The sequence below is a fragment of the Dama dama genome, chromosome Y (genome assembly GCF_033118175.1).
Source record: "Dama dama isolate Ldn47 chromosome Y, ASM3311817v1, whole genome shotgun sequence".
NCBI classification, from domain to species: Eukaryota; Metazoa; Chordata; class Mammalia; order Artiodactyla; family Cervidae; genus Dama; species Dama dama.
Window position 1 is genome coordinate 5310208 of NC_083715.1, and position 13426 is coordinate 5323633.

The 13426-nt window shown below is 42.4% G+C and overlaps 1 pseudogene; it reads right to left on the bottom strand.

The window, feature by feature from the left end:
• Positions 1-10336: 10336 nt before the first annotated feature.
• On the bottom strand, positions 10337-11538 carry LOC133053535 (chromodomain Y-like protein; annotated as a pseudogene).
• Between the last annotated feature and the right edge of the window lie 1888 nt (positions 11539-13426).

Below are 13426 nucleotides of genomic sequence, written 5' to 3' on the forward strand. Positions count from 1 at the left end.
CTGCCGAGGTCCAAGTACTCGTCCGTCTTTGCTCTCAGTTTCGCTTCAGGATTGTCAGATCCCTTTCTACCCTGGAGACTGTGGCAGGATTCTCTGCCAGGGAGGGGATTCTCCATGCAAGAATCCTGGAGCGTATTGGCCAATACGGATTGCCATGCCCTTCTAGAGCATTATATTAGCCGCTGTCCTTATTGCCAAACCCCTGAGCACGCGGCGCTTGCCAGAACCTCTGTGACCCAATCTGCTGCACCACCTCCACACCTGGTCCTCAAAGGGGCAAACCCAAGGACTCCAAGGCAACCTCAGGAGCAAATTCCAGTGGACAAACCACATGCAGAAATGGACGGGGAACCCCCATGAAAGTCAGCAGCAGTGTAGCTAAGGAAGAAGGCCCAGAACCTCCCTACGAGGTGTACAAACTGCAGATTAAACCCACACGATCACCTAGGAAGACTCTGTGTCTAAGCAATAGATAAACAAGTCATTGAGAGATCCCTCCTGCAAACCAACCAATCAACCAACAACAACCACAACGAAAGAAAACGCACCAGTTCTGATGGCTGTGGACTTTGCAGGCAAGAACACATAGGAGTGGGACCAGATTAGAATGTAAGGTGCCCCCACGCCAGGTCCAGAGATCAGCACACCAATGACGGGTAGCCGAGGGAGGTGAGGTGGCCTGTGAATACAAGTGAAGGAAAGGACTCTGACAGCAGTGACTCAAGATAAACGTATGTTCTTCCTCTCTTTTGATTTGCTCTGTAGATTCTTTGGGATTTATTTGTTTTCTTTCTTTCCGCCCTCACCACAACTGCAGTAGTTGTCATTGTTAATTTCACTACGGAATCAAATGAAGCTTTGGAGCTTTTTTCCTGTGTGTGTGTGTGACATCTTCTTCACTCCTGCTATAAAACGTTTCTTGTACGTTCAGCTTTTGCAGTTCTGTAGAACTTCTTTTCTTTTATTTTCCTCAGTCTTCTTCTAAGTTTAACTTGACAATTTTTAATCCTCCTAATTTTGTTATCTACATTTACTCCTTTGTTTATTTTTCGTACTGTATTTCCCGCCCCTTTGTAGTTAAACTTTACCTGTATAAATGATTTTATCTCCCACTGTTTAAGAATGTATATCTGTTCATTTTTTTCCCTCTCAACATATTTGTTAGATTTATTTTAACTGCCTTATTGCCCACCTAGAACCTAGGACTAGTTTTGTATTCCGGTTAGTGCTTTAGTTAGTTTTATACTTGTGGATAAACACTCGGGTTCCTTTGTTCACTGTGCCAATTTAATGACGTTTATTTCACTTTATTTTTGTTTTAGAACTTTGTCTCTAAGTTGGTCTTTTGCTGCTCTGTAGAGTTTTATTTTCTACTTTTTATTGTCTTCTTCCATTTCCCCCGCTTATTATACATTTATTTACTTATTTATTAGAACTAGTGCATTTTTTCTATATCGATTCTTTTCTTTGCCTTTCCTACACTTATTTTCCCCTTAGGGTGAATCTTTAATATATATAAATGTTCATCTTCCTCTTTACCATTGCATATCTATGCTTTGTTTTCTGTATTTCCTTTCTTATCAGCTTCGGGGACGCAGGCCTGGTGAAGTCCAGGTGTTCCTTTAGGATAAGCAGTGTCTGCAAAGTATAGAAAACCGAGTCGAGTCTTGGTTGAGTGCAGAATCAAGACTATTTTATTCTTTTACATCAGTGCTTATGTACCCTAAAATCAATAATCCTTTAAAGACCTTTAAGGAAGGGGCAATGATAAGATTGTACCAGGTGCATAATCCTGGGTGACATCAGAAATAACTTTCCAGATCAGTCCATACCTACACATAACTTTTCAACAATTCAAGGGCAGCAGCTAGTCAACTGTGAAAAGCCATCTACAAACATTATCTTGTGAAGCTGATCCCCGGGCTGACTTAGCTCTGGTATGTAATGCTAAAGGTCAAAGTTCTCATGAATTCCCTCCTGATCACACCCTAAGCAATCTTCCCAATCTCATAATGGACTCTATCGACTTTTGCTTATGGGGTAGATAGACCTGTTTATTAGAACCCGTGGGCCCCCATGGACTGTGTTGCTGCCATGCAAAGGTTTCGAAGAGGAATTTTAGGTAAGAGTCAGACTCGTGTTTTGGGAACCTCAAAGAACGCCAAGCATCAGAAGATGAAAGGCCGAAGGCCTGGGCGTGGGTTGTGGGGCAATCCCGAGAAACCCCCAGAGGTCGGGATGATTTGCGTGTGGAGTGGTCCTGGAGGTCCCTACAACTTTGCGTGCCAGCTCCTTGAGCCCAGACCGTGTCATGGGCTGCGTTTCTCTCGCCGGCTCCCGACATCTCCCCGTTTATTTCCTAGGACAGCAAGATGAAGTTCAGTCGCAACACTTTGAATGCTGTGCAGTAGACTTTGAAAAAGACAAGGAAGGAAAAGTATTACTAGTAAGGCCATGGCATCCATATCAACACAGCTTATTAGCCCGGAGACAAAGTTTTGCCTGTCACCAAGCTTGAGAGGATATTGAAATGATTAGTTGCTGTTCCGGCAGCGGTGAAGTCTAGTCTGGAATGCTCTAGGGCTTGGATTTGTTTACATACATTTTCTAAATCTAAGCTTATGCTGGAGCTATTCCAAATTCCTGTGATATGACTTTTAATCCATTCCCAGTTATAGTCTGTTTCATTAACTTGCTAGGGAGTGATACAGATCCATTGACAATCAGCGTGGCAAGACAGAGCTAATTTTACTATTAATGCTTGCAATTCAGCTCCTATGTGCATTACAGCTTCTTCCAAAGTATCTACTTCCATCTCTAGTTTACTATCTATGATTTCTTGAGATGCTAAAGTCAGGGACACATTTCTGCAGATGTTATTAACAAATTGAGCTGTATGCACTTGTTGGGTTAGAGCTACTGCTGCCACTGTAATGGAGGCAATTGCGGCTATCAAGGCAGAGGTTGCCAAGATAAGTACATCTACTAAATGCTTAGCCCTCATAAGATCTTGTCATTGTTGAAGCACAGCTAAACCAGAATTGTCACACCAAGGAATAGTAACATTACCAGCAACCATAAGATATGGAGGGTGTTGCAAAACCACAAACAAGCCAACCTTAAATCGGGGGCTGAGGCAAGAGGATAGCATACATTCTTTACAAGTAACTATGGTTGGACCTCCAGTATAATCAGCAAATATCTGTGCGTCATTAGAATTATTAGTGAAAAGGAAAACAGGGAGAGAGCAAACAAGCTAATGCAGAAAAGGTACTAGCAATTTTAGGTCTAATTACTGTGATCTCGGAGGTGGCGGCAAGTGCTTTCCATAGTTCAGGCTGCCAATGTGTCTGGTTGTTTAAAGGAAAAGATAACATGGCAGGGACAAACTGATTGTGATGCCCAAACTAGTCGTTTTGAATTTTGTTTGGTAAATTTTAGTGGCGACTCAGTGATAATTCCCTTTTTAGAAGCTCCTAAAGAATGTACCTTCCTTTAGGGGCATGATTAGACTTCTATTATATGGGAAATGAAAACATAAAGGGAGATCATGAGTGAGTCCCCAGAAAGTGTAATTGAGTTTGATAGGATACTTATCCTAAAAATATGAAGTGTACCATCCGCCCAAAGGATGGGGTCGAGTTGTGTGGATCTGCATGGCCTATTGGTGCAAGTAACGACCTGGAATGGAAGGGGGTTAGTGAAGTTGGCCTAATATACCCCAGGTGTGGCTGAAGAGGCATTTACCTGACAAGCAAGCAGAGCAAGGATAGCTATGAAAACCTTTTCAGGAGTAGGAGCATGTCTTGTCGACACAGCTATGTCTTGAGCTGGGTGACAGACATCCATGATTTGTCCCCAGTTCGGGAGAGCAGCCTGTCGGGTGGCTCGTGTTGGGCATTTTCTATGGGACACGGGGACAGATCGTGTGTGGTCTCTCAAGGACAGCCGTGATATCTGCATAGTGGGAGGTTCATGTGGATATTCATCTGGAGCTTCTGGTGCTGTCTGTGCTTGATTTTTTGGAGTTTCCATGCTGGAGGAGGGGGAGGCCCCCTTTTTCCTTTTTGGCCGAGAAAGCAGAGGCATCGGGTCCTCGGGGAATTGAGACACACCGGATCAGCCTGTCAGAAATCGGAATGGTTGACTCTGCATCTTGAGGAATGATAAAAGCATACCATCGGCCGCTGGTTATCAGTGGGTCAGGCCCCTTCCATTGTCCTGAAAGGACATCCTTCCACCTGACTAAAGGTTTCATGACCCTTTGTTCTGGGGTCCAATGCCAAAACATGGCAGTGTGACCCAACAAATCAGCATTAAGATTATGTAGTACAAAGACGGCATGCTCTAACACCTGGTGAGGGGAACTCTACTTGTATAGTTATATCTTGAAAGACTTCACCCGTCCTGGCTGTAGTTATAATCACATGAGAGAAAGTGTCCACGGTTACATGAACAAAGGATCGCCTCCAAAGGCGATCAAAGGATGGAACATGGGCTACATCTACCTGCCAGAGCATATTTGGCAATAGTCCTGGAGAATATAATCTGAATGCTAAGGTAGGTAGAAAAGTAGGGCAGTGTGTACAGGAGTGAACTATTTCTCGAGCTGACTCTCGGGGAATGTGAAACTGATATTTGAAAGCAGTTGCGTTTTGATGATGTAGGGCGTGTGAGGCTCGATCATCAATAACAGTGTCAGTTGCAATCGATTTAGTAAGAGCATCAGCTAAATCCTTTACACGACTTAAGGGCCCTTGTAGACTCAAGTGAGCTCGAATATGCCTGATATCAAAGGTTTTATTTGGAATCTATATTGGTTGTCGCAACTTAGACAGTAAGTGAAAGATGGTGGTTTTATTTTTAGGCAGCACAGCTGTCTCAATATGAGAAAATAGTCTGATAACATACTGTGAGTCAGAGTATATGATAAACTCTTCTTTGGGGAACATAACAAAGGCCACTATGACGGCAGTCAGTTGAGGCTTTGGGGCTGAGGTTTCTTGGGCATATAACACTTTTAGTTTGAGTTTCTGTAACTATGGAAGCTTTTCCATTGGAAGACTCATCTGTAAAATTATTTACAGCCTTTGGCATAGGAGAGGCTTGACATCTTTTTTTTTTTTTTTTGGAAAAAGACTGGGTCATCAGCCATGAAATTTAATGAAGAGTGAGAGGGCAAATGATGTGGGCAAGGAAACTTGCCCTACATAATGTCCTAAGGCAATATGCCAGTCTTTGTTAAACAGCAGGAAAACATTTAATTGTTATTTTATTGTATGAAATTATAATCTCAGGAGGATTGTTACCAAACGAATGTATCATCCTTTTTCTGCATTTTACAATTAGTGTTGCTATTAAAGCTGTGTCATAAGCCACTATCTTCTTGTCTGTAGCTGGAAGATGTATCCATTCCAGGGGTCCTGATTGCATTAATACACCAGTCGGAGCTGTAGGAGTAGGCAAGCACAAAAGCTGCCACACTTTACTTGCATCAATCCTATTTACATGACTATAGACACAGCAGCTGTTACTTTATCAAGGGCTTTTCAAGCTTCAGGGATCAGGCTCTTTTCGGAAGCTGGGTCAGAGGTACCTTGTAAGACATTAAACAAGGGCTTTAATTCAGCGGTAATGAATTTTACCTAAAGCCTAATCCAGTTAATATCTCCTAGCAAATTTTGATAATCACTTAATGTCACCACATGAACTTTTTTTTAATTGTAAGGGAACATGAGTCGCCATTTTAGAATATAGACCTTGCCCTAGATAAGTAACCAGGGGGTTTATTTGGGGGCAATTTGTAGGCCTCTATACTGTAACGCCTCTGTTAGATCATGCAGCACTGATTGTAGGTATGCCTGATCGGGATGTACTATTTGGATATCATCCATATAATGAATTAAACATACCTGTCTATGTTTGATATGAACCATGTGCAAAAGACTTGAAAAGATTTAGAAGTGTATGCAGGGGCACTGTCAGGTTTAAAACATTAGGATAACACAAGTCTAACAGTGAGGGGTTATTTTGGATAGAAGAAGAATGAGCTTTGACATGTACAATAACTTTAAATAACACTTATTTATTTTACTAAAATAACAAAATTAAAACCAATATAAACCACTTAAAGGCAAAGAAATGTATAATCTGTTATTGATAGATTTATTCTAAGAAAACATTTTTCACTTCACAAAGAGAGCAGACTATATTTCAGTCTGTTACCAATTTAGCCGAGAGCAAACAAACAGCATTTTATTTCGTTAATCTTAGATAAGTTTTTTGCTTTTTTTTCTTATAAATCTTGAACTAGAGGTATTTTTCTAAAGGTATGAGAGTCAAACCATACAGGGTAATTGACAAAGTAGCCTGGTCATTATTGTGAGCTGTAACACTTGAACATGATAATTAAAACTGTAACTGACAACATGTTACCAGGACATATCAATTTTCATGAATTTTCCATAATTTTTAGGTTATCTATATAAGTAATAACAACCATACAGTACAAACTGAGAAGATTTAGCGCCCTTCCAAAAATCATTCCCATGCCATTTAACATGTCAAATGAACTCAGATAGTATAATAGCATTTTGGGAGGCTTCAGGGGCCCTCTGAAGCATCCCAAACTTAGCTAGTGGTCCAAAGAATTTTAAAAGAATATGTTTTAAAATGTTTTATCATAAGGGTCAATTAAAAGCATTTCGAACGTTGTGTCAGATTTAGTTAATGTTGATGGGTGTATCCTTTAGCTTGCTGATATATCACAATCAAGTTCTAGTGAACGTGAGCTCCGCCCCCTTTGGACCAAATGGACTCCACCCAGTTTTTTGTTTTGGCCATGTCCTTCCTAACAAAATCTATTTATCTAACTAGTTTTAATCCAATTTTAGAAAATCCCAATCATGCCAAAATCTTTTTTAATATTCTTGATACCTCTGTTAAATTTACTGAAAGTATACTTCCTGCTTTCCTTTAGCAACAAAGAGCTAACATTTGTATGAGCATTTTAGAGACTGGTGAGCATAAATACCAGTGATAATGTTTAAATCCCTTGTTTTCTCTTTGTTTTATTTATTCACTTTGTAACATTTTAGGATGGCATCAAGCACTATTTACTTGTAGTCCCACATCTCTTTAGTTGTTCTGTAAAAGGAAATCAGTGTTTAGTGGGAAATGTTTTAAACATTTAATATATTTGGAAATGTCCTAATTAATAGACTTTTAATACTTAGTTTAGCACATCCCTTAGAAATCTGACTTATGTCAATCTGGAGAGACAATTGTAAACGGGTATTCCTAAAGAAAAATTATTTGTTAGAGTTTATATAAAAACTCGTATCTTTTTTCCAATTTTTAGAAAATTTTTTCACTCGAGGTAATTGCCTTGTTGACAAAGTGGAAACAGATATAATATTTAACTTATATTAAACCTAGGTAGAAAAAATATTTTACTTGATGTTAATTACTCTAAGACATGTCTATATCAGATAGGTGACTGAACAAACATTCTTATCAGGTATTCAATACTGAATATAACTCAGTTCACCTGAACCTGGAATTTATTGTTTCATTTAGAATTATTTGATTTGTAAGTGCTTATTCTTCTTTAAAGCAAATAAATAGAGCTCATTTACAAATTAACCTAAACAATATTATGCAGAGACAAGGACATACCAACACATCTTTAGACAAATGCAGTGCAAAATCTAGCTTCATGTTTTAAGCTGGGTCATGAATTAGATATTACACAATAAAACTTACTAGCTTCTACAAATAGAAGAAATACAATAAAAATTTTAAAGGCTTTTTTTCTTTCCTTTTTGTCTCAGTGTCAGGAGTTAGAGATTGTCTAGGGGCAAATACTTTGGTGCTTTTTTGATACCAGCATTGCATACCATGCCCACCCCCTCCTGCCCAACCGTCCTTGACAGAGCTCCCCAGCTAAATTCCCAGCCTTGCACTCACATACAGAAACACCACATCCTCCTCCTCTTCCCCCATGGGAAGGGTATCATTGGGGCTCAGTCTGAGCACAGGACAGCCCCATGCTTTCAAGCTAACTGGACCTTCTCTTCCCATCTCCAACTGCACAGGAACCATGCCCCTCCCTCTGCACACACTTTTCCTTTCTCTGCCCTTTCTGCCTCACACAGAAAGCTCAGAGAGCTCAGAGACACACATAATTTCACACCAGGTTGATTTTATTTAAATGTCATTATTAATGTTGGTGGGTGCTATTGGTAGAAGACTCAATGACTGTACTGTTGGCCACTTTGAAGCAGTGAGACCCTGGAAGAATTCTCATGTCTCTAGCCATGTTCTGAAGTCACTGGCTATGCAGTTGTCCAGCAGGAATGGCAGGGGTCTCCATGATCTCTGGGGCCTCTTCCAGTTGGTTCTGATTCAGCTCTTGATTCGCCTTGGAACACTGGCTCCAGAGGTTTGAACCTCTGATATTGTTAGGATTCTCTGAGGTGGGAGCTATTTGAAAAGCCTTCTTGCTCAGCTTTGGTTGAATGTGCTTATTTGCCCTCACAGGTACCCTGGCAACCTGGAGAAAACAAGAGAAGGAGCAAAGAATGGCATTAACTTGGGGAAGAGTGTATTGCTGTTTGGGACTGATGGTTTCAGTAGAAGGAGTGTGACCAAGAGGTGGCATGTGCAAGACAAGGAAAGGGGAAGGTGTCTTAGGGGCCCTGTCAATGGGCAGGGTGAGCTTGGGTGGGTTCACTCACCTTGACACTTCTTTTCGACCTCGGTTGATAAGACGTCTTCATCTTGTCATACTGCATAAGGAGCCGGTTGTTTCTGAATTGTGCTAGAGTCTTTTGGCTTCCCAGTCACTTTAGTCATTTGGTCTTGTGTCTGTGTGTGTGTGTGTGTGTGTTAGTGTGTGTGTGTGTTAAGAAATATTCAATTGATTTAACTAGTTTTCACAGGTGAATGTGTATTCTATAGAAACTTGATTGATTGTACAGTTTATATATACTTCAAACTACAGAACGCAAAAAGTAGGTCATATGGATGCAAAACTACTGCACCAACCCATCCAAGTAAAGGCAGATTTACATTCTGTAAGCTCTCCGCAAGGCCAGGCGGTGGTCGGTTCCAAGTAGAAACTTCAAAACTGTACTGAAATAACGTTTTGATTTTATTTCACTCTTCATCCATTCCATATGATTGCAAGCTCAGAAACCTGCCAGGAGACAGGCTTCTGGAAACGTCCCCAGCACTGGCAGGAATGCAGACATCTATGTCCACAAGGCACTCTCACATAGGATCCTCTCCTTGTTATGGTGTGTAGATGTGAAAGCAGAGACTGAGAACATGAAATGTCGAAATAATAAGGTAGTTCTCTTTAAAAGGAGTTTCTGAATTGAATAGTATGCCAAAAGAATTTTAACTTGTTCAATAAAGTACATTCTAAGTGAACCTAAAAAGCACAGTTTATAAGCATGCAAATTCTTTCCATTTTTGGTGTAATACATCAATCACATCTGCAAAGAGAAAACCAAAACTCTATATAAAGTAGTAGAGCTCACCTAGCCACAAGAAGCACTCATGTATTTATTTTTCAAAAGGGTCAGAAAACCTAATTATAAACCTGCTAAGATTAACTTATAACTTAAGCTACCATACTGAAGCTAGTCAGTGATTCACTAATACTGCAAAAGATGCTTTCTGTTAGCGAGAGTGGTTTCTTCCTGTTAACTGGGTAAGAATCAGACTTTGAACAACAGGGAACAATCAATTGATATTTCAGCATGAATCCGAGGCATATTTTACTTTTGGGTATGTCCATCAGAGGGTGTTTAGCCAGAAGTACTCATCCTAAAAGATAAGTCTTCCATTTGATTTAGAATTTTCTACCTCGGAGGCTTTGGACCTTTTAGAGATAAGGCACATCTCAGATCTTTCCATATTTCGATTTGCAGCAGGGATGGCGAGGCTTGCTATCACCCCTTTCTTTTCTTTTAGAAGGAAAAGAAAAAGATAAACACACATTATTTCAGACTTTTCTGACACCTAATCCTAGAAAATATCTTTATATATACACATTCCTAGCCGAAGATGACAAGAATGAGAGCCTCAAGGAGCAGGCCAGAGCTCACCATTATACTTTTATACTCGTGTATATTAAGTATAAACCAATGACGTTTCAACAAAGGAGTTTTGTAGTTATTTATTTTAAAGCTACAGTACCTCAGAACTCCTTGGCAATAAATAGCTTGTCTGTCTCAAGTCCTGCTTCCCAGAGGGAGCTCGGTAGGAGCCTGGCCCAGGCCGTGAGGTCCGGCACGGCGCGCCCTGGTGAGGTCGGGCGGCCGGACAGTCAGAAATCGTCGACCTTGCTCTTCCTGTACTTGAGCATGTAGTCCATGCCCTGCGCGGAGTCCCATATCTTCTTCTTCTTCTTTTTTTTTTTTTTAACTTATTTTTTTTTTATTATTATTTGGAGGCTAATTACTTCACAACATTTCAGTGGGTTTTGTCATACATTGATATGAATCAGCCATAGATTTACACATATTCCCCATCTCAATCCCCCCTCCCACCTCCGTTTCCACCCGATTCCTCTGGGTCTTCCCAGTGCACCCGGCCCGAGCACTTGTCTCATGCATCCCACCTGGGCTGGTGATCTGTTTCAGCATAGATCGTATACGTGCAGTTCTTTTGAAATATCCCACCCTCACATTCTCCCACAGAGTTCAAAAGTCCCATATCCTCTTGAGCACCTCACACTCCCGCTCATTGGCCCGCTCCAGCTCCAGCCTCATGTTGCAGTGCACAAGGGCCTTGGATTCCTCCAGCACGACACGGTTGCAAGAGACGAACTCCTTGATGCGAACCATGACTTCCTGGGTGAAGGTCCCAGGCCAGAACACCTGGGAAACCAGCCCTTTGCCGCATGCCTCCTGTGCTGTTAGCTTCCACCCTCTGAACAGCATTTCGTTGGCAGATGCTCCTCCCATAATCTTGGGGAACATGACGGTGGAACAGCCGTCTGGACTCTGTCCGAAGGTGGTATAGGGTGTCTGGAACCATGCCTTCGTTGGCCCAGACCACATCACAGAGAGGCAGGATGGATGCTCCTAGCCCAATGGCTGGGCCATTCACAGCTACGACAATAGGCTTCTTGAACTGGATGAAGCTGTTCATGAAGTTTCTGATGGCCTCAGCCATTCTGGCGCTCTCCCTCTTGCGGTCATCAGGCAGGCGCTGGATGAAGTAGAGGAAGTCCAGGCCGCAGCAGAAGACACTGCCCATGGCGCTGAGCAACACCAGGTTGCTGTCGTCGGCGTTGGCCATGCTCAGCGCGCTCTCCAGCTCCTTCGTCACCTCCGGGTTCAGCGAGTTATTCTCGGATTACTTGGTGGACAGCAGGATGTGGGTGAAGCCATCCTGCTTCTGGACCACGATGTCCTGGTACCAGTAGGCGCTCTCCCTCTGCCGCACACTGAAGCGCAGCTGCTTGTTAAAGGGCTGGTCTCGCCTGTCCTTCATGAACTTCTTCTTCCCAGCTTTCATGCCCATGACTTAACGTCTGCAGGGGGCTCATGCAATTGGCCATCAGCGCGTCCACCAAATCAGACGTGCCATTCCCTTTCATGGCCAGCACTGTGGCCATGGCGGCCTTCACGGGGCCCGACGCCCGTGGCAACAATTGGTGTATCCAGGCCGGCTCCCCATCATCACCAGCTCTCCCCCCGGGCTCAATAGGTCCCCGATCCGCTTCACGGCCGCCGCCTCTGGGGCCGCTGTGTCTTCTGGCCCCTGCTCCATGGGGTCTGCATTCTTGGGGCTCTCGTCCTGAAAGCTGTCCAGCACAGTCCCACTCTTTATGGGGCTCTTGGGCACGAGAATCCTGTTGCCCAACCAGGCCAGGTCCATGTTCTTGTAGGTGGCCTGGCCCTGCGTGGAGCTCTTCTGGAAATTCTGGCTGGTGGTAAACAGTGGTGTGCTCTTGGCCTCGTGCTCCTTGCCCACCACTAGGGCCTTGGGGGCGGCCTTGGAGAAGCTGCTGTTGGTGGATCTGGAGATCTGATTCTGGCCGTTGTTTGGGGTGGTCTGCTTGGCTCTATTGAGGTTGCCCTCCTTCTGCTTCCCGGTGTGGTGCTGATTGAAGTCTTGGATGCACTCCTCGCAGCTCACTAGGTGCTGATCTGGCTCCCATGTGGCATCCTCCCTGCCGTAGCCTTTCCACCAAACCAAATACTCCATCTTCCTTTTCTTGTTTTACCTCTTGTCAATGATCCTTTCAACCTCATACATATCCACGGAGACCATGGCTCCCCACTCTTGGCAGGGCCAGTGAGGCAACCCTGGTCATTTTGAAGACTCCCAGTGGTCTGCTCCAGAGTCCCTGAATACCACTATATGTAGGGGACCACACCCTTATGATTATGAGGTCAGTAAGTCCATTCCCCAGCATTTATTGTTTGTAGACTTTTGGATAGCAGCCATTCTGACTGGCATGGTTTTGATTTGCATTTCTCTGATAATGAGTGAGGTTGAGCATCTTTTCATGTGTTTGTTAGCCATCTGTATGTCTTCTTTGGACAAATGTCTGTTTAGTTCTTTGGCTCAGTTTTTGATTGGGTCTTTTATGTTTCTAAAATTGAGCTGGAGGCATTCCTGGTATATTTTTAAGATTAATTCTTTGTTGATTCATTTGCTATTATTTTCTCCCATTCTGAAGTCTTTCTTTCACCTTGCTTATAGTTGCCTTTGTTGTGCAAAAGATTTTAGCTTTAATTAGGTCTCACTTGTTTATTTTTGCTTTCATTTCCAATATGCTGGGAGGTGGGTCATAGAGGATCCTGCTGTGGTTATGATGGAGAGTGCTTTGCCTATGTTTTCCTCTAGGAGGTTTATAGTTTCTAGTCTTACATTTAGCTCTTTAATCCGTTTTGAGTTTATCTTTGTGTATGGTGTTAGAAAGTGTTCTAGTTTCATTCTTTTCTAAGTGGTTGACCAATTTTCCCAGCACCACTTGTTAAAGAGGTTGTCTTTTCTCCATTGTATGTTATTTCCTCCTTTGTCAAAGATAAAGTGTCCATAGGTGTGTGGATTTATTTCTGGGCTTTCTATTTTGTTCCATTGATCTATATTTCTGTGTTTGTGCCAGCACCACACTCTCTTGATGACTGTGGCTTTGTAGTAGAGACTGAAGTCAGGCAGGTTGACTCCCCCAGTTTCATTCTTCTTTCTCAAGATTGCTTTGGCGATTCAAAGTTTTTTGTATTTCCATACGAATTGTGAACGTATTTGTTCTAGTTCCATTTGTGTCATCTTTCATTTGTTTTATCCATACCTGGTTCTTTTCTGTGCACAAGTTTTTTCTTTGCTTAGGCAGGTTCATTCCCAGAGATTGCATTTTTCTTGTTACAATGGTGAATTAAATTGTTTCCTTAATTTTTGT